Source organism: Bufo bufo, chromosome 4 (assembly GCF_905171765.1).
Source record: "Bufo bufo chromosome 4, aBufBuf1.1, whole genome shotgun sequence".
Lineage (NCBI taxonomy): Eukaryota > Metazoa > Chordata > Amphibia > Anura > Bufonidae > Bufo > Bufo bufo.
The window spans coordinates 24,661,717-24,687,358 of NC_053392.1; positions in this window are offsets into that span (position 1 = coordinate 24,661,717).

Here is a 25,642-nt window from a genome sequence, read left to right on the forward strand (position 1 = left end):
AATTTGTTGTCCTCAGTGGGTTTATCATCCTTCTTCTGTTTACTCTCAAAAAACATTTTTCTATCCATTTTTCTGACCTTACAGAGTGCTTTTTCAACAACAATCTCTGGGTATTCTTTCTCCAAAAATTTTTCTTTCATAATCACAGCCTCATCCTCAAATTCTGTCTGGTTGGTACAGTTCCTCTTTATTCTACGGAACTGTCCTGTAGGTATATTCAATAACCATACAGGCAAATGGCAGCTGGAAAAGAGGATGAAGCTGTTCTTAGCTACTTCTTTCTGGAAAGTAGTACAAACAAAATGGTCCATCTGAGTAGTAATCCGAATATCCAGGAATTCAGTATATTCCTGATTAATATTGGAGGAGAATTTGAGATTACAGTCATTTCTATTGATATCTTCCAAGAAGGTGTGGAGGCTCGATATATCTCCCTGCCAGACAAAAATAATATCATCAATGTAACGCTGCCAGAGCACCAGGTCCAACCCCAGCCTGGGCAAGATGGTCTCCTGTTCCCACTGTGCCATAAACAAATTAGCATAGCTGGGGGCGAACCTGGTGCCCATGGCAGTGCCACGTGTCTGCAGGTAATAAGCCCCCTCAAAAAAGAAATAATTATGTGTTAAGATATATCTCACACCTTCTCCCAAAAATTCTATTTGTCTCTCTCCAAGATTCCCATAGTTTCTCAGCTGTAATTTCATATTGTTTATGCCCTTTTCATGGTCAATCACGGTATATAGCGATTGTACATCCAATGTTCCTATAAGCCAGTGAGGCTCCACCTTCAGGTTTTCCAGAATCTGGACAATCTGTGTAGTGTCTTTTAAATATGATGGAGTGTTCCTCACCGTAGGTTGAATTAGTTGGTCTATATATTTAGACAGATTGGATGACAAAGACTCTATACCCGAAATAATAGGGCGACCTGGTGGATCCGACATGCTTTTGTGTATCTTGGGGAGACAGTAAAACACAGGTAGTCTCTGCTGTGTCCCCAGGATGAAATCGAATTCCTGTCTGGAAAGCAGTCCATCCTCCAAACCTCTATCACAGTATTGATTTAATAGTTCTGAGAATTCTTCTATTGGATCCTCCCTCAGTTTCTTATATGTTGTTATATCCGCAAGCTGTCTTAAACACTCTGTATTATATTTTGCGGTTTCCAGAAGCACAATGGCTCCGCCTTTATCAGCGGGCCGGATAGTGAGATTATTGATTTTTTGAAATTCTTTAATTGCTTTAATCTCCTGTAAGGTCAGATTATTTCTCCTTTGATATTTGTCAGATACTTTCCTCAAGTCTGTCTCTATATTTTTCCTAAAAGTCGCTATCTCTATTCCAATTTCTTGTCTAGGGAATTTTTTAGACTTTGGTTTCAAGCTTGTATGTTGGACTGTACCATCCACATATTCATCTGTATTTGCTAGTATCGGATTTTTTAAAAAATATTTTTTCAAGCACAGCTTCCTCACAAATTTTTCTATCCCTATGTACGTATCGAATTTATTCAGTTTCGCTGTAGGTGCAAATTTGAGACCTCTGTTTAGCAGTCTTTTCTGGGGATCAGTCAAGACGGCCGAACTGAGGTTCACTATAGCGTCTGAATTATTTATCTGTGTCTGTTGTAAGTCCCTCTTTTTTCTTTGGGACCTTCGTATCTTTCTTTTGGGTCTAGATTCTGTGGATATCTGTGGGTCCCCTCTCTCAGATGTTTGGATGTATGTTGCTGACTGTAATTCTGAGGGGGACGAATCCTCTGTTGTGGCTCGTAATCGTCTATTTGATGATTGGGCCTGATCCTCAGATTGTACGTATGTGGTTGTTCTCTTATTGGTGATCTCGATCTGTGTCTGGTTCTCATGTTGTGGCCTGTTCCTATCTGTTGGTGTTGGACATATGTATTGGTTGGTGTCTGTGATCTCTGTCTGATTCTTGTCTTGTGGTGGGGTGGAGTCCTGTCTAAAAAATGGTTATCGTTCAATGCCTCAAATCTGTTATTCACCGGTATATTGTATCTGGGAGGGTATATATCATCTTTATGATGGTCCAAAAGTCTAATATTTAGATCTCCTTCTTGTGAGTTATTTCCATTTTGATATCCTTCCATTGATTTGGCATTAAATCTATATTTTTTTGTTTTTTTATATATTATCTCTGATTCCATTTTATCTAAACTCCTGCATATGCGTGCCTGCCATATAGCTAGTTCTTCATTGGCTGGTATTTTTTCAACAGAGATTTTTATTATATTAATTCTCTCAGTTAGTTCTTCCAATAATTTACTTCTCCTTTTTATGATAAGTTGTATTAGCATTATTGATTGGGAGAAGAGCAATGCTTCCCACTCCTTATTAAATTCTTCATTACAAAGATCTTGTGCAGGGGTTTTAGATATCATTAGCCCCTTAGGGATTTTCTTATCCTCAATACATAGTTTCAGCGACTTGATTTCCCACTGTTGTCTTAGTTGTTTTAGCAGCAGTGGTTCAAGTTCCCTGAATATTTCTTCTATAGATTTATCTCCTCCAGTGGCATTTAAATCATGAGTGGTAAAATCTTCAAACCTATATGTTTCCACTTTGAGTCGCTTGCTTTCCATGTGATTCCAGATATCCATCACTAAACAGGGGGAGCTCTATCCTCAGTGGGCACAAATATAAGTAAATGGTTAAAAATGAGTGGGTTTTACAGATGTGGAGGCTGTATAAATTGTAGGAATACGTCATTCCCAAGAAAAACTATGCGAGTGACCTCAACACAAAATAATTTTTCAGTTGAGATAAAAGATCTACTCACCTGCAATAGTGCAAACGTAATCTACATTATTGAATGCCCATGCGCCAAACAATATATTGGCAGGACTAAAAGACCCCTAAAAGTTAGGATAGCGGAACATATTAACAATATTAAGAAAGGGTACGATAAACATGTACTATCAAAACATTTTAAATTGATACATAATCAAGACCCGAAGTCTCTAACCTTTGCAGCATTTGAACAAATAGAACGACATTGGAGGGGGGGCAATCATATTGCCCGAATGTCTAGGGCGGAGTCTAGGAAGATATTCGAATTCGGCAGTTTGGCTCCGGACGGACTCAACGCCGAGTTGGAAATATTTGGGTTTTTGTGATGGGTCGGGTGTCTTCAGCCCATGGGGGGTACTAGTCGGGCTGTTTAGCAGCACTATGACCCTCCCTGCGCTGGAGATCTCCGACCCCAGTCCATCTATCTGTACCCCATACATCCTGCCCGAACCATTGTAGAGGATGAGCCCCATCAGATGTAGCTTGCTGCATACTAATCAAAAAAGGACATTTATATATGTATTTGTAGAGTATATTACCGAAATAACTATTTATATTTATATTTATTTTTTTATTTATATTTTAGATTTTTATATAATATTTTTAGACCTAATATAGAAGCTCTCAACGATTTAATATATTTTTAACATAATAAAGATGTATAAATATTGTATTTTAGTAAGATAAATGTGTTTATATTATGCTGACATTAATTTATGATATAGGATGGTTTTATTTATATAAGATCTAACTAGAATCAGATATGACAATAATTTGATATGGATAAGGATGCTGGTGGACATAGGAACACAGAACATATAAAAACGCATGGGTGCATAAAAACCGCATATATACCGCAGGACTATCGCAATATAAACTAAATACATCGGTGAAACCCAGATCCATGTGGGTCCATTTCAGATCTACCAAAGAACCCTATGGAGGATAAAAGGCCGGATAGTTAGTCAGTTCCAAACTAGCCACTGAGGAAGAAGGCAGGAAGCCTTTGAAACGCGTCTGGTAAGGAGCAACTGGATCTGACAACATACCGGCAATATTTTCTACTATATTGGATCAAGAAAGCGCTTTTCCAAAGGATGACAAAATTGCGGTTCTAATTTGAATCATACTACGGATCACTCTGAATTGATATAGAGACTGATAGCCTAAATGTTCAAGGATCAGCATTGACCTAAACAGGTGGAACAGTGATCCCAATTAAAGAAACCGGATACGCAGCAGCAGCGTCACACAGCCAGCATTTTTCCACAGTCGGGGTGAGATAGCATCGGTAGCAGACAGCGCAGCTGCGCTACAGTGAGATAAGGCTGCTTAAACCTACACCACGTGGGACGCCACGGTGGGAATGGATGTGAGTAAGAGCTATTAGCTCCGATATCTGTGAATTGATACAATATAGCTGGACATATACATACTGCTGCCTAACCACTTTGACATACTGTTTGCCACAATTACATTATTGCTCCACTAAATCGCAACAGTATTGGATACATTTATGCTGTAGCTGTTTAATGATATAGCCCATGCATTCAAACTGAGTCTACCTGCGGACAATTGTGTGGATTAGACAGCGACCCAACCCATACGTTTTCCATCAATTAGAGACACCACTTTGGAATAATACTACCAGTGGGGGACAGCAATTGGACCCATTCTCCAGAGATATTTATTAATTTATTTATCTATTTATACTCACGATTTTAACTATTTACACTATATTGTCGATTCAATATTCTTTGTCACTTTTTAGTCACTGTGTTATCACACGCATTGCTGATTTTTCACATATTATCTATTGATTCATCAATTAATTATTTATTCACTCACAGATTTCTCTGGAGGTATATTTACTGTCCAACCACTGTTGTAAGTAACGGATTACATAGTGTCTCTTCTATTAACGCTGGACTGGACCTCTGTTTTTCCATTGATTATAACAGTGGATAGATCTATGCCTATTGCATTTTATTTATCAATTTTATGTGAGGTTTTATTATCTAGAGGGTTAAGTTATTAGGTTCTATTAACTGTATATTGATATATATTTACATTCATCGCTACCAATAAATTAATATATTACATTCAATTGTTTGAGTCGCATTGCCTACCTAGTGCACTAGATATAAGAGTGCCCATTCCATTTTTTCTACTATTGTTTTCTGGTGACTGGGTACAACATCTGTTTGGTGCACCTTGCCATCACCAACCAGAGGTGAGCCATCCTCTATCCCTCTTTTGCATCTCTAGATCTATCTCTGCCAGTTTTGCCCATGGTGGATCCGATTTAAAATGTGCAAAAGCTGAGTAATGTGGGTTTGATGGGAGAGAGCTCCTGCTCAAGCCTCCGTCTTGTTCAGCGGTTAGGCTCCGCCCCCCACCAAGTCCATTTTTAACCATCAATAGTGTGTTTTGTTTTTTTTGCTATATCCTACATCAGGGGCTTGGCTGTGCTTGCTATTTTATTGAGGGGTAAAATACAATTGCCAAAATAGCAGTACCCTAAATCTGGTGTATCAGCTGTGGCTAGCCAATTGTAATACTGTCTGCTGTCTGCCGAAGCACAGTTTTTGTTCTGGGTTGAATACAATTCCCAACTTAGCAATTCCCTAAATCAGTGGTTTCTGCTGTATCAGGCCAAGTTTAAATCTATCCATAAAAGGGTACATTAGATTGAAGGTGCTGATAGGGTCATCCTCCATAACTTCACACGCTACCGTGCATTTCCAAGTCTAATTCTGTCCGTAAACGTATACCTGTCATCCAGCGCCTAAATAATAGGCCTACAATTTATATTCAACTAAATCTGTTGTTACTGCTGTGCCTGTATTAGTGTAATACGGTACATAAATAGATAGCCAGATAGTGTTAGGTGCCTGTAAAAAAAGGCCTGAATTTGAATTCAATACATTGGGCCAAATAATTTTTTTCTTATTGTGGTGAACGGTAACAATGAGGGAAACATCTAGTAAGGGACGCGGACGCGGACATGGTCGTGGTGGTGTTAGTGGACCCTCTGGTGCTGGGAGAGGACGTGGCCGTTCTGCCACAGCCACACGTCCTAGTGAACCAACTACCTCAGGTCCCAGTAGCCGCCAGAATTTACAGCGATATTTGGTGGGGCCCAATGCTGTTCTAAGGATGGTAAGGCCTGAGCAGGTACAGGCATTAGTCAATTGGGTGGCCGACAGTGGATCCAGCACGTTCACATTATCTCCCACCCAGTCTTCTGCAGAAAGCGCACAGATGGCGCCTGAAAACCAAGCCCATCAGTCTGTCACATCACACCCATGCATATCAGGGAAACTGTCTGAGCCTCAAGTTATGCAGCAGTCTCTTATGCTGTTTGAAGACTCTACTGGCAGGGTTTCCCAAGGGCATCCACCTAGCCCTTCTCCAGCGGTGGAAGACATAGAATGCACTGACGCACAACCAATTATGTTTCCTGATGATGAGGACATGGGAATACCACCTCAGCACGTCTCTAATGACGAAACACAGGTGCCAACTGCTGCGTCTTTCTGCAGTGTGCAGACTGAACAGGAGGTCAGGGAGGAAGACTGGGTGGAAGACAATGCAGGGGACGATGAGGTCCTAGACCCCATATGGAATGAAGGTCGTGCCACTGACTTTCAGAATTCGGAGGAAGAGGCAGTGGTGAGACCGAGCCAACAGCGTAGCAAAAGAGGGAGCAGTGGGCAAAAGCAGAACACCCGCCGCCAAGAGAGTCCGTCTGCTACTGGCCACCGCCATCTGGGACCGAGCACCCCAAAGGCAGCTTCAAGGAGTTCCCTAGCGTGGCACTTCTTCAAACAATGTGCTGACGACAAGACCCGAGTGGTTTGCACGCTGTGCCATCAGAGCCTGAAGCGAGGCATTAACGTTCTGAACCTTAGCACAACCTGCATGACCAGGCACCTGCATGCAAAGCATGAACTGCAGTGGAGTAAACACCTTAAAAACAAGGAACTCACTCAGGCTCCCCCTGCTCCCTCATTTGCTGCTGCCGCCTCGGCCTCTTCCTCCGCCTCTGGAGGAACGTTGGCACCTGCCGCCCAGCAAACAGAGGATGTACCACCAACACCACCACCTGTATGGGAGGTGGGAGGTGTATCGTCTGTGTCCTCTGTATCCCCCCAGCCACGCACCAGTGATGGCCATGAGCTGGTCTGGGTGCCACTCTGCTGTGAAAAAGGTTCCTCCTAATTCATATCCTCATACTCGACCTCGTCATCTTCCAGAACTGTGCCCGGACTGGAAAATTGTGTGCCTGGCATTTGTGGGTTCAGGAACACACCCTCGGAGCCACTTGTGAATGACTGGACGGAAACCCTACGAAATGATCCCTCTTTCTCCTCCTCCTCCTGTGCCACATCCTCTTCCATCATCGCAGCAGCTTTTTTTTAAGGAGGCATAGAAGTTGGATAGTAACGTTGAGAACGGCGATATCGGCACTCACCATGTTTGTTTAGTACTTGAAACAGCGCAACAAGGAACACAGGTCTCGCATGGAGGCCCAGTCATTGTTGGTGAAGTGGTGCTGTTCCGCAGAGCGACTCACCTGTGCGTGCTGCAGCTGAAACTCCACTATCGCCTGCTGCTGCTCGCACAGTCTGGCCAGCATGTGCAAGGTGGAGTTCCACCTTGTGGGCACGTCGCATATGAGGCGGCGAGCGGGAAGGCTGAAGTTACGCTGCAGCGCTGACAGGCGAGCAGCAGCAGGGTGAGAACTCCGAAAGCTCGCACAGACGGACCGTACTTTATGCAGCAGCTCTGACATATCGGGGTAATTTTTAAGGAACCTCTGCACCACCAAATTCAGTACATGCGCCAGGCAAGGGATGTGCGTCAAACCGGCTAGTCCCAGAGCTGCTACGAGATTTCGCCCATTATCACACACCACCAGGCCGGGATTGAGGCTCACCGTCACCAACCACTCATCGGTCTGTTGTTCAAGGACCATCCCCAGCTCCTGCGCGGTGAGGGGTTTGTCCCCCAAACCGATAAGTTTTAAAACTGCCTACTGTCATTTACCCTTGGCTGTGCTGAAGTTGGTGGTACGCTGACCGGATGAGGAGCCGGTAGAGGATGAGGAAGCGGAGTAGGAGGAGGAAGCAACAGGAGGCAAACTGAAGCGCCCTGCAATCCCCAGTGGTGGAAGGACATGCGGCAAACTGCTATCCGCCTCTGGTCCAGCCACCACTGCATTTACCCAGTGTGCTGTTCTGGAGATATAACGGCCCTGACCATGCTTACTGGCACCACGTATCCGTAGTGAGGTGCACCTTGCCACAGATGGCATTGCGCAGTGCACACCTGATTTTGTCCTCCACTTGGTTGTGCAGGGAAGGGATGGCACGACTGGAAAACAAGTGGAGGCTGGGCACGACATACTGTGGGACAGCCACCGCCATAAGGCTTTCCAAACTCTCCATCTCCACCAGACGGAATGACAGCATTTCAAAGGCCAGTAATTTTGAAATGCTGGCATTCAGGGCCAGGGATCGCAGGTGGGTAGGGGTGTACTTCCTCTTCCGCTCCAGTGTTTGGGAGATGGAGAGCTGAATGCTTCCGTTGGACATTGTGGAGATGCTTGGTGACATAGATGGTGGTGTTGCTGGCAGATCCTCTGTTTGTGGTGTGGCAGGTGGCACTGTCACTCCAGAGGTGGATGAAGAGGCCGAGACTGCAGCAGAAGAGGAAGCAGGAGCTAGAGACCTTTCTTGTTTTTTTTAATGAATTCTTTATTTTTCATTTTTTTTATAGTCAAGTAACAGAATCATATGAACATGACATATAAATGAAAATCATTGCGGCATTAATATCCAAAGTCATACAATAGTAAACATTATAAAGTAACCGTGTACAAACATGGATTGTCATCACTTGTCATTGCTTTTCAACTCCTTTTAATATCTAAGGAAATGAAGAACGGGAGCTTTTCTTTCTAGGTACATATTTGAGCTATGTAGGAGGTGCAAGATAATAAATAAAAGAAAATAAGAAATTGAGAGTAAAAAGTAGAAAGGAAAAGGATAGTTGAGAGGAGAGAGGGGGGAGCACACAGATACCAATGTCCCAGATCTATAGATTGTTGTATCTGCCTAGTCATGGTTCACCAACGCCAGTGACTTTCAAGGACTCCATAACCTCATGAATTTATCATGAGTAGGGATGAGCGAACCCGAACTGTATAGTTCGGGTTCGTACCGAATTTTGGGGTGTCCGTGACACGGACCCGAACCCGAACATTTTCGTAAAAGTCCGGGTTCGGTGTTCGGCGCTTTCTTGGCGCTTTTTGAAAGGCTGCAAAGCAGCCAATCACAGCCTTGCCTACTATTGGCATGGCTGTGATTGGCCAGTGCAGCATGTGACCCAGCCTCTATATGAGCTTGGGTCACGTTGCGCTGCACGTCACTCTGCTGATTCAAGCATAGGGAGAGGTTGCAGCTGCGACGTTAGGGCGAGATTAGGCAGATTAACTCCTCCAAAAGACTTCATTCTGTGATCGATCTACAGCTGTGGATCATTGAAGTGCTAATATTGACTTGCTCACTTTTTTGAGGCTGCCCAGAGCGTTTTTAGATCACTTTTTTTCTGGGGTGATCGGCGGCCATTTTGTGACTTATGGTGCGCCAACACAAGCTATCACCAAGTGTATTTAACCATCAATAGTGTGGTTATTTTGTGCTATATCCTACATCAGCTGCAGGCTGAGCCTGTGTCACCGAAGTGCATTTAACCATCAACAGTCTGGTTATTTTTTGGCCATATACTACATCTGGTGCAGGCTGAGCCTGTGTCACCCAAGTGCATTTAACCATCAACAGTGTGGTTATTTTTTGGCCATATACTACATCAGGGGCAAGTTGAGCCTGTCACCCAGCACCTAAAAAATAGACCTGACATTTCTATTCAAGCAAATCTGTACTGTTTTAGCTGGTCAAGTTATTTGTAGTGACCGTAAAAGCACATTTTTTTTTCTGGGTTGAAAAACTATTCCCAAATTTGCCATTCTCAAAATAACTAGTTTCTGGTATTTGAGGCCTACTTGAAATCTATCCCAAAAAGCATATCTTACATTGAAGGTGCTGATAGTGTCATTCAGAAAAACCTAAGACACACGCTACCGTGCAGATAGAAGTCTGATTCTGTGATTAAACCTATACCTGTCACACAGTGCAAAAAAAAACTGGTCTCACATTTCTATTCAAGCAAATATGTCCTGTTTTAGCTGGTCAAGTTATTTGTAGTGACCGGAAAAGCACTTTTTTTTTTCTGGGTTGAAAAACTATTCCCAAATTTGCCATTCTCAAAATTGTGGTGAACGGGAACAATGAGGAAAACATCTAATAAGGGACGCGGACGTGGACATGGTCGTGGTGGTGTTAGTGGACCCTCTGGTGCTGGGAGAGGACGTGGCCGTTCTGCCACAGCCACACGTCCTAGTGAACCAACTACCTCAGGTCCCAGTAGCCAGCAGAATTTACAGCGATATTTGGTGGGGCCCAATGCCGTTCTAAGGATGGTAAGGCCTGAGCAGGTACAGGCATTAGTCAATTGGGTGGCCGACAGTGGATCCAGCACGTTCACATTATCTCCCACCCAGTCTTCTGCAGAAAGCGCACAGATGGCGCATGAAAACCAAGCCCATCGGTCTGTCACATCACACCCATGCATATCAGGGAAACTGTCTGAGCCTCAAGTTATGCAGCAGTCTCTTATGCTGTTTGAAGACTCTGCTGCCAGGGTTTCCCAAGGGCATCCACCTAGCCCTTCCCCAGGGGTGGAAGAGATAGAATGCACTAACGCACAACCACTTATTTTTCCTGATGATGAGGACATGGGAATACCACCTCAGCACGTCTCTGATGATGACGAAACACAGGTGCCAACTGCTGCGTCTTTCTGCAGTGTGCAGACTGAACAGGAGGTCAGGGATCAAGACTGGGTGGAAGACGATGCAGGGGACGATGAGGTCCTAGACCCCACATGGAATGAAGGTCGTGCCACTGACTTTCAGAGTTCGGAGGAAGAGGCAGTGGTGAGACCGAGTGTCATGGTCTTACCTTCTTGCTGTTCTCCTTCGTTTGACATGTGCTGGCGGCCATCTTGGTTTCTGGGTTTCTTGTAGCCTTCCACCCTGCGGCTCCTCCTTCCCACTGGGAGGAGCTGGATGCCTAGCCATATATATAGGAGGTCTGTGGCTTCAGTTCCTTGCTTGGTCCTCCTGTGTTCACATGCTTCTAAGACTGCTGCTGCTTCTGGTTCCTGATCCTGGCTTCGTCTGACTACCCTGCTGGTTCCTGATCCTGGCTTCGTCTGACTACCCTGCTGGTTCCTGATCCTGGCTTCGTCTGACTACCCTTCTGGTTCCTGACCTCTGGCCTCTCAAAGACTCTGCTTCGGTTTCACCATCCGTTTGGACTTTTGCTTTACAGCTTTATTTTCAATAAAGCCTTCTTATTTTCACTTATCTCTTGTTGTACGTCTGGTTCATGGTTCCGTGACATTAGGACCAAGCCATGAATTCTGACGGTACAGGGCCATCCTCGCTACCCATGCTGGTTGCCAGACTTGATCAGCAGGATCACCTGTTGGGTCGGTTCGCTGTGGCGTTGCAAACCCTGCTTGAACGCACGGCTCATTTCGCTCCCGTTGCCGATGGGTCGGTTGTCGCTCCTACTGCCGCTCCGGTTGTTGCGCCAGAGTCTACCCCGACACCTGTTGTTGCGCCTGCGGTGTTTCGGGGTATGACCGGTTCTGCCCCTCTTCCACAGCGCTTTGGGGGAGAGCCAACTCAGTGCCGAGGTTTCCTTAACCAGGTGGGCATTTATTTCGAGTTTCTGCCACATGCCTTTCCTACTGAGAGATCAAAGGTGGGCTTCTTGATCTCGCTGCTCTCGGACAAGGCCTTGGCCTGGGCCAGCCCTTTATGGGAGAACAACAATCCGGTGGTTGCCGACTTTTACGGTTTTGTTGCTTCTCTTCGGAAGGTATTCGATGTGCCGGCTCGTGCTGCCTCTGCTGCGAAGCTCCTTATGTCCATCAGACAGGGTTCACGATCCGTAGCTGAATACGCCATTGAGTTTCGTACCCTGGCAGCAGAGGTGGGCTGGAATAATGAGGCTCTGGTCGCTGCTTTCTCTCATGGTCTCTCGGATGCCTTGAAGGATGAGGTTGCAGCTAAGGACCTACCAGTGGAGCTCGAGTCTCTTATTTCTTTCCTGATTTTGATTGACACCAGACTCAGGGAGAGACCTTCCTTTAAGGAGAGCCTGCGGAGGTCTTCTAACAGATTGGCGCCTACGTTTGCTGTCCCACCTGTGCCTCCCTCTCCTCCCACGCCTCCTGGGGATGATTTGTCTGGGGGTGAACCCATGCAGCTGGGGTTTGCTCGCCTGTCCGAGGGGGAGAGGGTACTCCGGAGACGCGAGGGCCGATGCATGTACTGTGATCTCGGTGGGCATTTTCGGTTGGCATGTCCGAACCGTCCGGGAAACGCTCGTACCTGAGATCCTGTCGGGGGCAGATCTTGGGTGGAGTCTCCTCGTCCCCGGTTTCCCGTGTTGACAAACCACTGATCACTGTTGTCCTCTCCTGGGTCGGGGGCTCGGTGACGACCCAGGCGTTGGTGGACTCTGGTGCTGGTGGTTTGTTCATTGATAGTGTGTTCGCTGCCGCCAATTCCATTCCTCTGCAGGCTCGAGGTTCCCCACTGGCTCTTGAGGCGATAGACGGCAGACCCCTTCTGTTGCCACACGTGACTCATGAGACCCTTCCAGTGGGATAGCCATTGGTGCCGTTCACAGAGAGTCGGTCTGCCTCCAGGTTATTTCGTCTCCACACTACTCGGTGGTCTTGGGGTACCCCTGGCTCCAGAAGCATAATCCGACTTTCGATTGGAGATCGGCCAAGATCCTCTCGTGGTCACCGCAGTGTGGGGCTAGTTGCATCCATGGGTCTGTCAAGTTGCTGTGTACTTCCTCGGACTCTCTGTTGCCTCCTGAATACGAGGAGTACCGGGATGTATTCGATAAGGTGCGCGCGGTTGCCCTACCTCCGCACCGCCCATACGATTGTGCCATAGAGTTACAACCTGGTGCCGTTCCTCCTCGTGGCAAAGTCTATCCACTGTCGGTAGCGGAGAATGAGGCCATGGAGGAGTACGTGAGGGAGGCGCTTTCACGCGGACACATTCGCAAATCCTCGTCCCTGGCAGGGGCTGGATTTTTCTTTGTGAAAAAGAAGGGCGGTGAGTTGAGGCCTTGCATCGATTACAGGGGTCTCAATCGCATCACGATCAAGAACGCTTACCCGATACCCTTGATTTCCGAGCTGTTCGATCGCCTTAAAGGGGCCACGGTCTTTACCAAACTCGACCTGAGGGCGGCATATAACCTGGTAAGGATCAAGGCGGGCGATGAGTGGAAGACCGTGTTTAACACCAGGACCGGTCATTATGAATCCTTGGTTATGCCCTTTGGGTTGTGCAATGCGCCCGCAGTCTTTCAGGAATTCATCAACGATGTTTTCCGTGACCTGTTGCAGCAGTGTGTGGTGGTCTATTTGGATGACATCTTGGTATATTCTGAATCCATGGAGGCCCACATTCTGGATGTCAGACGAGTGTTGCAACGGTTACGAGAGAACAAGCTGTTCGGTAAGCTTGAGAAATGCGAATTTCACCGATCCCAGGTAACCTTCTTAGGTTACATCATTTCCGCTGAGGGGTTCTCCATGGATCCTGAGAAGGTTTCGGCTGTCTTACAGTGGCCCCAGCCCAGTGGTCTTCGTTCCCTGCAGCGCTTTTTGGGCTTCGCCAATTATTATAGGAAGTTCATCAGGGACTTTTCCATGCTGGCCAAGCCTCTCACGGATCTGACCAGGAAGGGCAGTAATTCCCAGGTCTGGCCGCTCGAGGCCATCCGAGCTTTTGAGGCCCTAAAGTCCGCTTTTGTGTCGGCTCCGATTCTGTCGCATCCCAACCCTGGGTTGCCCTTTGTCCTCGAGGTGGACGCGTCTGAGACGGGAGTAGGCGCCCTTCTGTCTCAGCGTAGAACACCAGAGGGTCCTCTGCTTCCTTGTGGGTTTTACTCCCGGAAACTGTCTTCCGCGGAGTGCAACTATCAGATTGGTGACAGGGAGTTATTGGCCATCGTGCAGGCCCTTAAAGAATGGAGGCACTTGCTCGAGGGTTCGGTGGTTCCGGTTCTCATCCTGACGGACCATAAGAATCTGACCTACCTTTCTGAGGCCAAGAGATTGACACCACGTCAGGCCAGATGGGCTCTGTTCTTGTCACGTTTTAATTACGTGGTCTCCTACCTACCCGGTTCCAAGAACATCAGGGCGGATGCCCTATCACGGCAGTACTCCGATCTGTCCAGGGAGGAGTCGATTCCGACTTCGGTCATACCTCCGAATCAGATCCTGGCCGCCATTCGCACCAGCCTGACCTCTCCCCTGGGTGAGCAGATTTTGGCGGCTCAATCTGGTGCTCCCTCTGGGAGACCCGACGGCAGATGTTTTGTGCCTGAGGAGTTGCGCACTCGGTTGTTGCGAACCTACCATAACTCCAAGACCGCGGGGCATCCTGGAAAGAATCAGCTGTCCTGGGCTGTTTCACGTCTGTTCTGGTGGCCTTCCCTACGTTCCGACATCGCCGCATATGTAGCGGCATGCTCCGTTTGTGCCCAGAGTAAGTCCCCTCGGCACCTTCCGTTGGGCCTTCTGCAACCCATAGCCACCGGGGAGCGCCCATGGTCACACCTGGGGATGGATTTCATTGTGGACCTCCCTGCATCCCGAGGCCATACGGTCATTCTCATGATTGTGGATCGGTTTTCCAAAATGTGCCACTGTGTTCCTCTCAAGAAGTTACCCTCTGCACAAGAGTTGGCCACGATTTTTGCCAGGGAGGTCTTCCGGTTGCACGGTTTGCCCAAGGAGATTGTGTCGGATCAGGGGAGTGAGTTTGTATCCAGGTTCTGGCGCGCCTTTTGCTCCCAGTTGGGGATTCATCTCTCCTTCTCCTCGGCCTACCACCCTCAGTCCAATGGGGCCGCAGAACGATCCAATCAGGCCTTGGAGCAATTCCTTCGTTGCTATGTCTCCGATCACCAAGACAATTGGGTTGACCTCCTGCCTTGGGCTGAGTTTGCCAGGAACACGGCGGTGAACTCTTCCTCTGGGACGTCTCCCTTCATGGCCAATTATGGGTTCCAACCTGCCGTGTTACCGGAGGTATTCTCTCCCCAGGATATTCTGGCTGTGGAGGATCACCTTTCCGTCCTACGTGCTTCTTGGGTACAGATCCAGAAGTCCCTTGAGGTCTCTGCGCAGCGCCAGAGACTCCAGGCTGATCGCAGACGAGCGCCTGCTCCTTCCTACCAGGTCGGAGACAGTGTATGGTTGTCCACCCGCAACCTCAACCTTCGAGTGCCCACTCCCAAGCTGGCGCCTTGCTTTGTTGGTCCCTTCCGAGTGCTTCGCAGGGTAAACCCGGTAGCCTATGCCCTTGCGCTTCCTCCTGGCATGCGGATCTCTAACGTGTTTCATGTCTCCCTGATGAAGCCACTGGTGTGTAATCGTTTCACTTCCTCGGTTCCTCGGCCTCGTCCGGTCCGAGTGGGCAATCGTGAGGAGTATGAGGTGAGCAATATCCTGGACTCACGCCTGGTCCATTGGCGTGGTTATGGTCCAGAGGAGCGTTCCTGGGTTCCCTCCGCATATGTCCATGCTCCTGCCTTGCTCCGAGCCTTCCACGCACGCTTCCCTCAGAAACCGTTTTTTGCTCCGCGGAGGAGGGGCCCTTGAGAGGGAGGTACTGTCATGGTCTTACCTTCTTGCTGTTCTCCTTCGTTTGACATGTGCTGGCGGCCATCTTGGTTTCTGGGTTTCTTGTAGCCTTCCACCCTGCGGCTCCTCCTTCCCACTGGGAGGAGCTGGATGCCTAGCCATATATATAGGAGGTCTGTGGCTTCAGTTCCTTGCTTGGTCCTCCTGTGTTCACATGCTTCTAAGACTGCTGCTGCTTCTGGTTCCTGATCCTGGCTTCGTCTGACTACCCTGCTGGTTCCTGATCCTGGCTTCGTCTGACTACCCTGCTGGTTCCTGATCCTGGCTTCGTCTGACTACCCTTCTGGTACCTGACCTCTGGCCTCTCAAAGACTCTGCTTCGGTTTCACCATCCGTTTGGACTTTTGCTTTACAGCTTTATTTTCAATAAAGCCTTCCTATTTTCACTTATCTCTTGTTGTACGTCTGGTTCATGGTTCCGTGACACCGAGCCAACAGCGTAGCAAAAGAGGGAGCAGTGGGCAAAATCAGAACTCCCGCCGCCAAGAGACTCCGCCTGCTACTGACCGCCGCCATCTGGGACCGAGCACCCCAAAGGCAGCTTCAAGGAGTTCCCTGGCATGGCACTTCTTCAAACAATGTGCTGACGACAAGACCCGAGTGGTTTGCCCGCTGTGCCATCAGAGCCTGAAGCGAGGCATTAACGTTCTGAACCTTAGCACAACCTGCATGACCAGGCACCTGCATGCAAAGCATGAACTGCAGTGGAGTAAACACATTAAAAACAAGGAAGTCACTCAGGCTCCTTCTGCTACCTCTTCTGCTGCCGCCGCCTCGGCCTCTTCTGCTGCTGCTGCCGCCGCCTCGGCCTCTTCCTCTGCCTCTGGAGGAACGTTGGCACCTGCCGCCCAGAAAACATGGGATGTACCACCAACACCACCACCTGCGTCACCAAGCATCTCAACCATGTCACACGGCAGCGTTCAGCTCTCCATCTCACAAACATTTGAGAGAAAGCGTAAATTCCCACCTAGCCACCCTCGATCCCTGGCCCTGAATGCCAGCATTTCTAAACTACTGGCCTATGAAATGCTGTCATTTAGGCTGGTGGACACACACAGCTTCAAACAGCTCATGTCACTTGCTGTCCCACAGTATGTTGTTCCCAGCCGCCACTACTTCTCCAAGAGAGCCGTGCCTTCCCTGCACAAACAAGTGTCCGATAAAATCAAGTGTGCACTGCGCAACGCCATCTGTGGCGAGGTCCACCTAACCACAGATACGTGGACCAGTAAGCACGGCCAGGGACGCTATATCTCCCTAACTGCACACTGGGTAAATGTAGTGGCGGCTGGGCCCCAGGCGGAGAGCTGTTTGGCGCACGTCCTTCCGCCGCCAAGGATCGCAGGGCAACATTCTTTGCCTCCTGTCTCCTCCACCTCCTACTCAGCTTCCTCCTCCTCTTCTTCCACCTGCTCATCCAGTCAGCCACACACCTTCGCCACCAACTTCAGCACAGCCCGGGGTAAACGTCAGCAGGCCATTCTGAAACTCATATGTTTGGGGGACAGGCCCCACACCGCACAGGAGTTGTGGCGGGGTATAGAACAACAGACCGACGAGTGGTTGCTGCCGGTGAGCCTCAAGCCCGGCCTGGTGGTGTGCGATAATGGGCGAAATCTTGTTGCAGCTCTGGGACTAGCCGGTTTGACGCACATCCCTTGCCTGGCGCATGTGCTGAATTTGGTGGTGCAGAAGTTCATTCGCAACTACCCCGACATGTCAGAGCTGCTGCATAAAGTGCGGGCCGTCTGTTCGCGCTTCCGGCGTTCACACCCTGCTGCTGCTCGCCTGTCTGCGCTACAGCGTAACTTCGGCCTTCCCGCTCACCGCCTCATATGCGACGTACCCACCAGGTGGAACTCCACCTTGCATATGCTGGACAGACTGTGAGAGCAGCAGCAGGCCATAGTGGAGTTTCAGCTGCAGCACGCACGGGTCAGTCGCACTGTGGATCAGACACACTTCACCACCAATGACTGGGCCTCCATGCGAGACCTGTGTGCCCTGTTGCGTTGTTTCGAGTACTCCACCAACATCGCCAGTGGCGATGACGATGTTATCAGCGTTACAATACCACTTCTATGTCTCCTTGAGAAAACACTTAGGGCGATGATGGAGGAGGTGGCCCAGGAGGAAGAGGAGGAAGAGGGGTCATTTTTAGCACTTTCAGGCCAGTCTCTTCGAAGTGACTCAGAGGGAGGTTTTTTGCAACACCAGAGGCCAGGTACAAATGTGGCTAGACAGGACCCACTACAAGAGGACGAGGATGAGGAGGAGGTGGATGAGGATGAAGCATGTTCACAGCGGGGCGGATCCCGAACCCGAACATTTCCGGGAAGTTCGGCCGAACTTCTCGAACCCGAACATCCAGGTGTTCGCTCAACTCTAATCATGAGTCCTGTCAATCCAGCTAGTCATTTCTTCGAACCGGCAGATTTGAGTTACTTTAGCTTTCCATTCTTGTATGGAAAGGGGATTAAAATCTAGCCAATGTAAGGGAATTATCGTTTTAGCCGCAGCTATGAGGTGTGAAGTCAGATTCCTTTTGGATGGAGAGCATTGAGGGGTTGGAAGGGCCACCATCTCTAGTGTAAGTCTAAAGTCTGGAGTTGTAAATTTCTGGATTAATGCTTCTACTTCTTTATAGTAAAACTTAATCTGAGGACAATCCCACCAGATATGTGATAGGGAGCCCACTCCTACTCCACATCTCCAACACTCCCTCGTAGTCGCTAGGCCTCTCTTGTAGAGAAAGTAAGGAGTTTTATACCACCTTGTAAGTAATTTGAAATGATTCTCCTGTAGGCGGATACAGTGGGAGAATCCATGTGAGTGTCTCAGTACCTGTTTGACCTCTGTATCAGTCATAACCCTGTTCAACTCCTTTTCCCATTCTCTGATATACAAGGGTTTCAGAGGGTCACCCTCGCCTCCCACCATTGGGTAGAGCTTCGACACCTTCTTGGCAGCAGCAAGTGGTGAGAAGATTAATTTCTCAAATTCAGTTAAGGACCTCTGGAGAGGGTACCACTCTTTTAACTCTCCACACACAGCTTTAATATGGGGCTTCATAAGGAAAAAGCTTGGAGAATCAGTGATCGAGCATGTAAGTGCACCAAGGATGGAGGCCTCCACATTCGGAGTGATTTCACCAAGTTTGACTGATGTTAGGGAGTTCCACAGATGTGGTTTATCTAGATTAACTCGGTTTAAGAGATCTGGGATAAGGCTCACTGGCATCAGGGGAGATGGATTAGGGGCTAACTTTTTGCTCATTTCTCTCCATACCTCTCCAAGGCCACGTATCAATGGATCTATAGTCATATCTCTGTGTATGTTCCTATCTGGAAGCCATAAGTGTTTCTGGAAATGTCTTCCTATGCTGTGACTACAGATGGCTTGTACGTCTGGTCGTCTTTTGGGGTCTACCATTTCGAGCCATCTATTGAGTTGTATCGCTCTGTAGTACATAGAGACGTCCGGTAAACCCAGTCCTCCTCTCTCCTTACTTCTGACTAAGATTTCATGGGATATCCGAGGCTTCCTACCGTTCCACAGGAACCTAGAGAACATACTCTTTATGTTCTTGAGGAAGGATTTAGGGAGCCAAATCGGGACTAATTGCATGACATATAGGACCTTTGGCATTACATAAGCCTTTAGAATGTTTTTTCGTCCCATCCAAGAGAGATAGGGAAGGTTGTATGCTTGTAACAGGCGTTGTAGGTCTCCCAGAAGGGGAGCGAAGTTATGTTGATATAAATCATTAGTGTTTCTGGGGATTAGGATCCCTAAGTATTTAATAGGCCCTTTAATCCAGTGAAATGGAAGTCGGGCACGTAAGGTGGCTACTTTTGTATTCTGGCAGAAATATATTCAATATCTCTGATTTGGTGTGATTCACTTTAAAATCCGATAGAGAACTGTATATGTCTATACTCTTCACCAAGGGGTCTAATCCTTTTTCCGGGTCCACTATTAAGAACAATAAGTCATCTGCAAATGCAGTACATTTTAGTTCCTTTTGGCCGTACTTGACTCCTGAAATGTCTGGAGACTGCCTAACAAGTTGTAAGAGTGTCTCCACCACTAGGATAAACAATGAGGGGGACAGAGGGCATCCCTGCCTAGTTCCATTAGTTATAGCAAAAGATGGTGATAGCGTGCCATTAACTTTCAATCTGGCATAGGGGTTTTGGTATAGAGTAAAAATCGCCCTCGTAAAAGTGTCTGGGAAGGCGAAGCGTTGCAAAGTCAACTTCATGAACAGCCAGTTGACTCTGTCAAACGCCTTTTCGGCGTCAATACTGAGTAAAGCTAGAGGTAGTTTCTTTCTATGTGCCATGTGTATAGCGTGAAATATCCTGTGGGAATTGTTTTTTCCCTCTCGACCCTGGACAAAGCCTGATTGTTCGTGTCCTATCAAAACTGGCAAGAACTTGCCTAGCCTGCAAGCCAGAATCTTGGCCCACAGTTTTAAGTCCAGGTTCAAGAGGGAAATCGGGCGGTAACTTCCGCAGCTCAAGGGGTCCTTTCCGTCTTTAGGAATTAGGGTGACATAGGATTCTAGTGTCTGTTTAGGTAGGGAGTCCCCTTGCATGAGTGCATTGCACACATCTGTAAACCTAGGGATGAGGATATCTTGGAACTTTTTCTAATATATTAAGGGCAGGCCATCTGGTCCTGGGCTTTTCCCAGGTGGGAAGCTTTTAAGAGTACTAACTACTTCATCAGTTGTTATCGGACTAATGAGGTACTTCAAGTCTTCTGGTGTTATGGCCGGAAGATGGAGGGATTCTAAAAAGTCTCTGATTTGGCGCTCCCTTTGGAGTTCCCGTTCAGGTGTTCCTGATGTAGGTTGTATAATTCCGAGTAGAACTCTTTAAAAGCCCTAGCAATTTCTGGAGTTTCATTGGTCAATTTGCCATTTGACTTTTTTATAGAGGAGATGTGAGTGACATTCTTAGCTTTCTTGAGCAAGGATGACATCAGCTTTCCTCCTTTGTCTCCATGAGCATAGACTTTATGCTGAAAATTCTGCATTTGTTTCGTCACTTTTTGGCTAAGGAGGTCGCGAAGTTGTAACCTAAGTTCTGTCAGTGTTTTTTGGTGTTCATTGTGTAGTGAAGCTTTATGTTTTTTCTCAATTATCGCTATGTCTGCTAGGAGTGTGTCAACTGCCTTCTGTTGTTCCTTCTTGACTCTGGTGCCTAGAGAGATAAAGCAGCCTCTAATGAACGCCTTGTGGGCCTCCCATACAATGGATTGTGAGCTGTGTGTGGAGGAGTTAAGCGCAAAGTACTCTATTAATTGAGTCCTAACCTGATCCAAATGGAGTTGATTGTACAGTAGAGATTCATTCAGGTTCCAACTCCAGTCCCTTTTTGGTAGAGAGGCCAGGGTGAAAGCCGCCATGCACGGAGCTTGGTCAGATAAGGTGATATTTCCGATCTCCGCTGATCTAAAAGAGGAAAGAAGAGATGTAGAGGTCAAAATGTGATCTAGTTGTTGGTACGTCCCATGCAGAACCAAGTATTATGAGAAGTCCTTATCTGTGGGGTGAAGGCTACGCCATACATCAATTAAGCATAAGTCATGGAGTTTCTTATGGAGTTTACTGAGAAGCTTTTGGGTTACACGGGATTTAGCTGAAGATGAGTCTATGACAGGATTTAGCACTAAATTTAGGTCAGCTCCTAGGATTATCTGGCCCTCAGCAAAGAGTTTAAGCGTGTCAAGAGCTTGTATAAGCCAATGTACAGGGGACTTATTTGGAACGTAAAAGTTAGCTAAGGTGAACTTGCGATCTGCTATCAAGCCTTTGACTAACAGAAGACGTCCATCCGCATCTGTGTATTGCTGTAAAAAGGTAAATGGAACAGATTGGTGAATTTCTATGGCAACTCCTTTGGAGGCAGAAACTGGCTGTACACTATGGAACCAGTGTGCAAACGGACGTTTCGGCAGTCTTGGCATTTTCTTCTGGTGTAGGTGAGTTTCCTGAAGAAATACTATATGGGAACCCATTTTCCTGAGAGCCAGCATAACTTGGCCCCGTTTCTGGGGTGAGTTAAGACCTTTCACATTAAATGTAGTGACTGTTATATCAGTCATCTCAGTGGGTAAGTTATTTACTTCTAGGATAGAATTAGTATCTGCAAACTCGTCTATGAATCCCCTAAAGGGTCTGAATGGGATACCAATGGGAAGGGGAGAAGGAAAGGGGGAGAAAAGAAAGAAAAGAAAGAGAAAGTAGAGATAGAAATAACAGTAGCGATCAGTAGAACAGTCAGTTACTGGGTGTGAGGCCAGTAAATGAAGCTATCACAACAGGTGTTTTCAGTGATGTATGTGAATAGCAAGGGGGTGAAACACAAATATACTTCTAGCCTGGTCGTGTTGCCTAGACATCACAGCCAGAAAATATGACACTGTTTTTAGTGACCTACAGTACAGACCAAAAGTTTGGACACACCTTCTCATTCAAAGAGTTTTCTTTATTTTCATGACTATGAAAATTGTAGATTCACACTGAAGGCATCAAAACTCTGAATTAACACATGTGGAATTATATACATAACAAACAAGTGTGAAACAACTGAAAATATGTCATATTCTAGGTTCTTCAAAATAGCCACCTTTTGCTTTGATTACTGCTTTGCACACTCTTGGCATTCTCTTGATGAGCTTCAAGAGGTAGTCCCCTGAAATGGTCTTCCAACAGTCTTGAAGGAGTTCCCAGAGATGCTTAGCACTTGTTGGCCCTTTTGCCTTCACTCTGCGGTCCAGCTCACCCCAAACCATCTCGATTGGGTTCAGGTCCGGTGACTGTGGAGGCCAGGTCATCTGGCGCAGTACCCCATCACTCTTCTTCATGGTCAAATAGCCCTTACTTTCAAAGTTTTCCCAATTTTTCGGCTGACTGACTGACCTTCATTTCTTAAAGTAATGATGGCCACTCGTTTTTCTTTACTTAGCTGCTTTTTTCTTGCCATAATACAAATTCTAACAGTCTACTCAGTAGGACTATCAGCTGTGTATTCACCTGACTTCTCCTCAACGCAACTGATGGTCCCAACCCCATTTATAAGGCAAGAAATCCCACTTATTAAACATTAAAGGGCACACCTGTGAAGTGAAAACCATTTCAGGGGACTACCTCTTGAAGATTATCAAGAGAATGCCAAGAGTGTGCAAAGCAGTAATCAAAGCAAAAGGTGGCTACTTTGAAGAACCTAGAATATGACATATTTTCAGTTGTTTCACACTTGTTTGTTATGTATATAATTCCACATGTGTTAATTCAGAGTTTTGATGCCTTCAGTGTGAATCTACAATTTTCATAGTCATGAAAATAAAGAAAACTCTTTGAATGAGAAGGTGTGTCCAAACTTTTGGTCTGTACTGTATATCTTTTACTAAATTCCTAGACCTTAGGTAAGGAGGTGGGGAAGGTAAGGGGGGGGGGGGGCAAAGCAGAAGCTTATGTTTGTTAGGAATAGGTATGCTGAATACATTAGGTAAGAACATTAAACATGGGTACATTTATATCTGACCTTCATACATATACGTATTGAGTCTACCTATGCTGAGTACATCTGTTATGCTGAAAACATTAGATAAGCTGAGTACATTAGGCCTGCTAGATACATTGAGTATGTTGGGTACATAAAGTTAGACAGGACACAGTGCTTATCAGGCACTCTAGCTGTAATCCTTCAGGAAAATACTGAATGTAATTGACAGGAGCACATCCTTACTAAGACTTGATGAACGTGGACTGTCAGGTAAACAGGAGCTGGAAGCTGGGGGGGGGGGGGGGGGGCTAAGCATAAGCTTATGCTTGTTAGGTATAGGTATGCTGAATACATTGGATAAGGACAGATCTTAAATGGCCCCTCAAGTCAAGGCTTTCAGGTAGGAGGAGAACAATAACATTAAACATGGGTAAACTTATATCTGATCTTCATACATATATGTATTAAGCTTACCTATGCTGGGTACATCTGTTACACTGAGTACATTAGGTAAGCTGAATACATTAGGCCCACTAGATATATTAAGCATGCTGAGTACATTAAGTTAAATAGAACACAGTGCTTATCAGACACCCTAACTGCGATCCTTCAGGAAATACTGAATGTAATTGACAAGAGCACATCCTTACTTAAACTACATGCATGTGGACTGTCAGGTAAACAGGGCCTGAGAACATTTGTCAAGGGTTCCTTAACATAGAACAACAGCAAACAGGGTACAAGGTGTACCGGAACATTCATTGGAATCAGTGGCTATCCTAAGCCCCAGGGGTATACCGCGGTTTGGTCGCAGGACCCAAAACTTGTGATCAAGGGGCAGGATATTCCACTTTATGCAATATATGCACCAAAGTGTACAGTATATGTACCAAAGTGTAGGGACTATCTATCATGATAGGACTACTGCCGGGACCCTCCCATGTCCCCATCAATACTGGACCAGAACTTGGCGTGGAAGTCCTCAGGGTGAGAGATCCATGGATCCCATCAGGTACTTGGTCGCTTTGCCGGTCTTGGTGCGTTGAACTCTTCTCCAGGGTTCCAGCTGTGGGAGGGTCGGGAGCGCAGTTGGGTAGTTCACCAGTAGCCATGTAGGGATGTCGATGGGTTGGATGCCAATGTGCTCCCACGCCTTGTCCAGATCATCCGGTGTATGTATGGCAATGCGTTTCCCATTCTTATTTATGGATAGTCCAAATGGGTACATCCAAGTATATGGGATTTTTTTTGGTCGAAGTGAATCTAGTAAGGGTTTCAGTATGCACCTTTTTGCCAACGTCGATGGAGCAATGTCCTGGTATAGGGCGATATCTGTACCTCCGTACACAATTCGGCCTTTAGTACATGCCACCTCCATGACCTGCGCTGTTTCTACAAAGGACAGTAGACCGCAAACCACATCTCTCGGCCTCTCATTTGGTTTCGGCTGGGGTCTTAATGCTCTGTGTATGCGCTCTATAGTGATTATCGCAGCTGAATCAGAGTCTAATAGGTCTGCAAATATTTCCATGGCTACTTTTCGTAGCGATTCGGCCGCCCAAGATTCGGGTAGGCCTTTTATACGAATGTTACGCAGTCTGCTGCGTTTTTTTGGTCCTCCAGCAGTGAGAAGGCTCTGTTGAGCTCATCAGCATGTCCACGAAGGCACTCAGCCACCCCAGTAGCATGCAATCTCAGGTCTTGCACCGCTTGCTCCAGTGCCTCGACTCTGTGCCCCACTTGGGAGATCTCAGTTTTAATGTCTGCCAGTTCGGTCAGGACCGGTCTGAGGGCTTTGTCTAGTGCTTGTCTGAGCACTTTGGTAAGAAAAGACTTGGACACCGGTGCCGGGTCTTGTTCTTCAGTTGTGCCGCAGCGCTCACTGTCCTCCTCTGAGTCTTCAGCTTCCGCTTCTTTCATGCGTGCCGTCGCCATTTTGGTGCCTGCTCCCGGCGAGTGAGAGCTTCTCTTTTTAAGGAACTTTTGCATCTCTTGTTGTCCTTTGTGGGATCGGGGAGTATCTGGGGGGTCTAGTCTCCTATCTCGGCCGTATTTGCACCCTGCTCCCTCTTCTACTGTGCTGGTGGCTCTGTGTGACCACCGCCTCTTCCTCCAAACTACACAGGTCACTAGCATTACCTTGATTCCATGTGGGGTCGAGGACCTCATCATCCTCCACATCATCTTCCACCCAGTCTTTAACCCAGCCCTCCTTGACAATTTGCACACTTTCGAAAGCCACAGCAGTGGGCACCTATGTTTCGTCATTATTCGAGACGTGCTGCCATGGTCCTCCCATGTACTCATCTTGAAACATAAGTGGTTGAACATCGGTGCACTTAATTTCTTCCACTTCTGAGGCAGAGATAGGTGCATGGCCCTGGGACACCCTGCTAACAGAGTCATCAAAAAGCAGAAGAGACTGCTGTA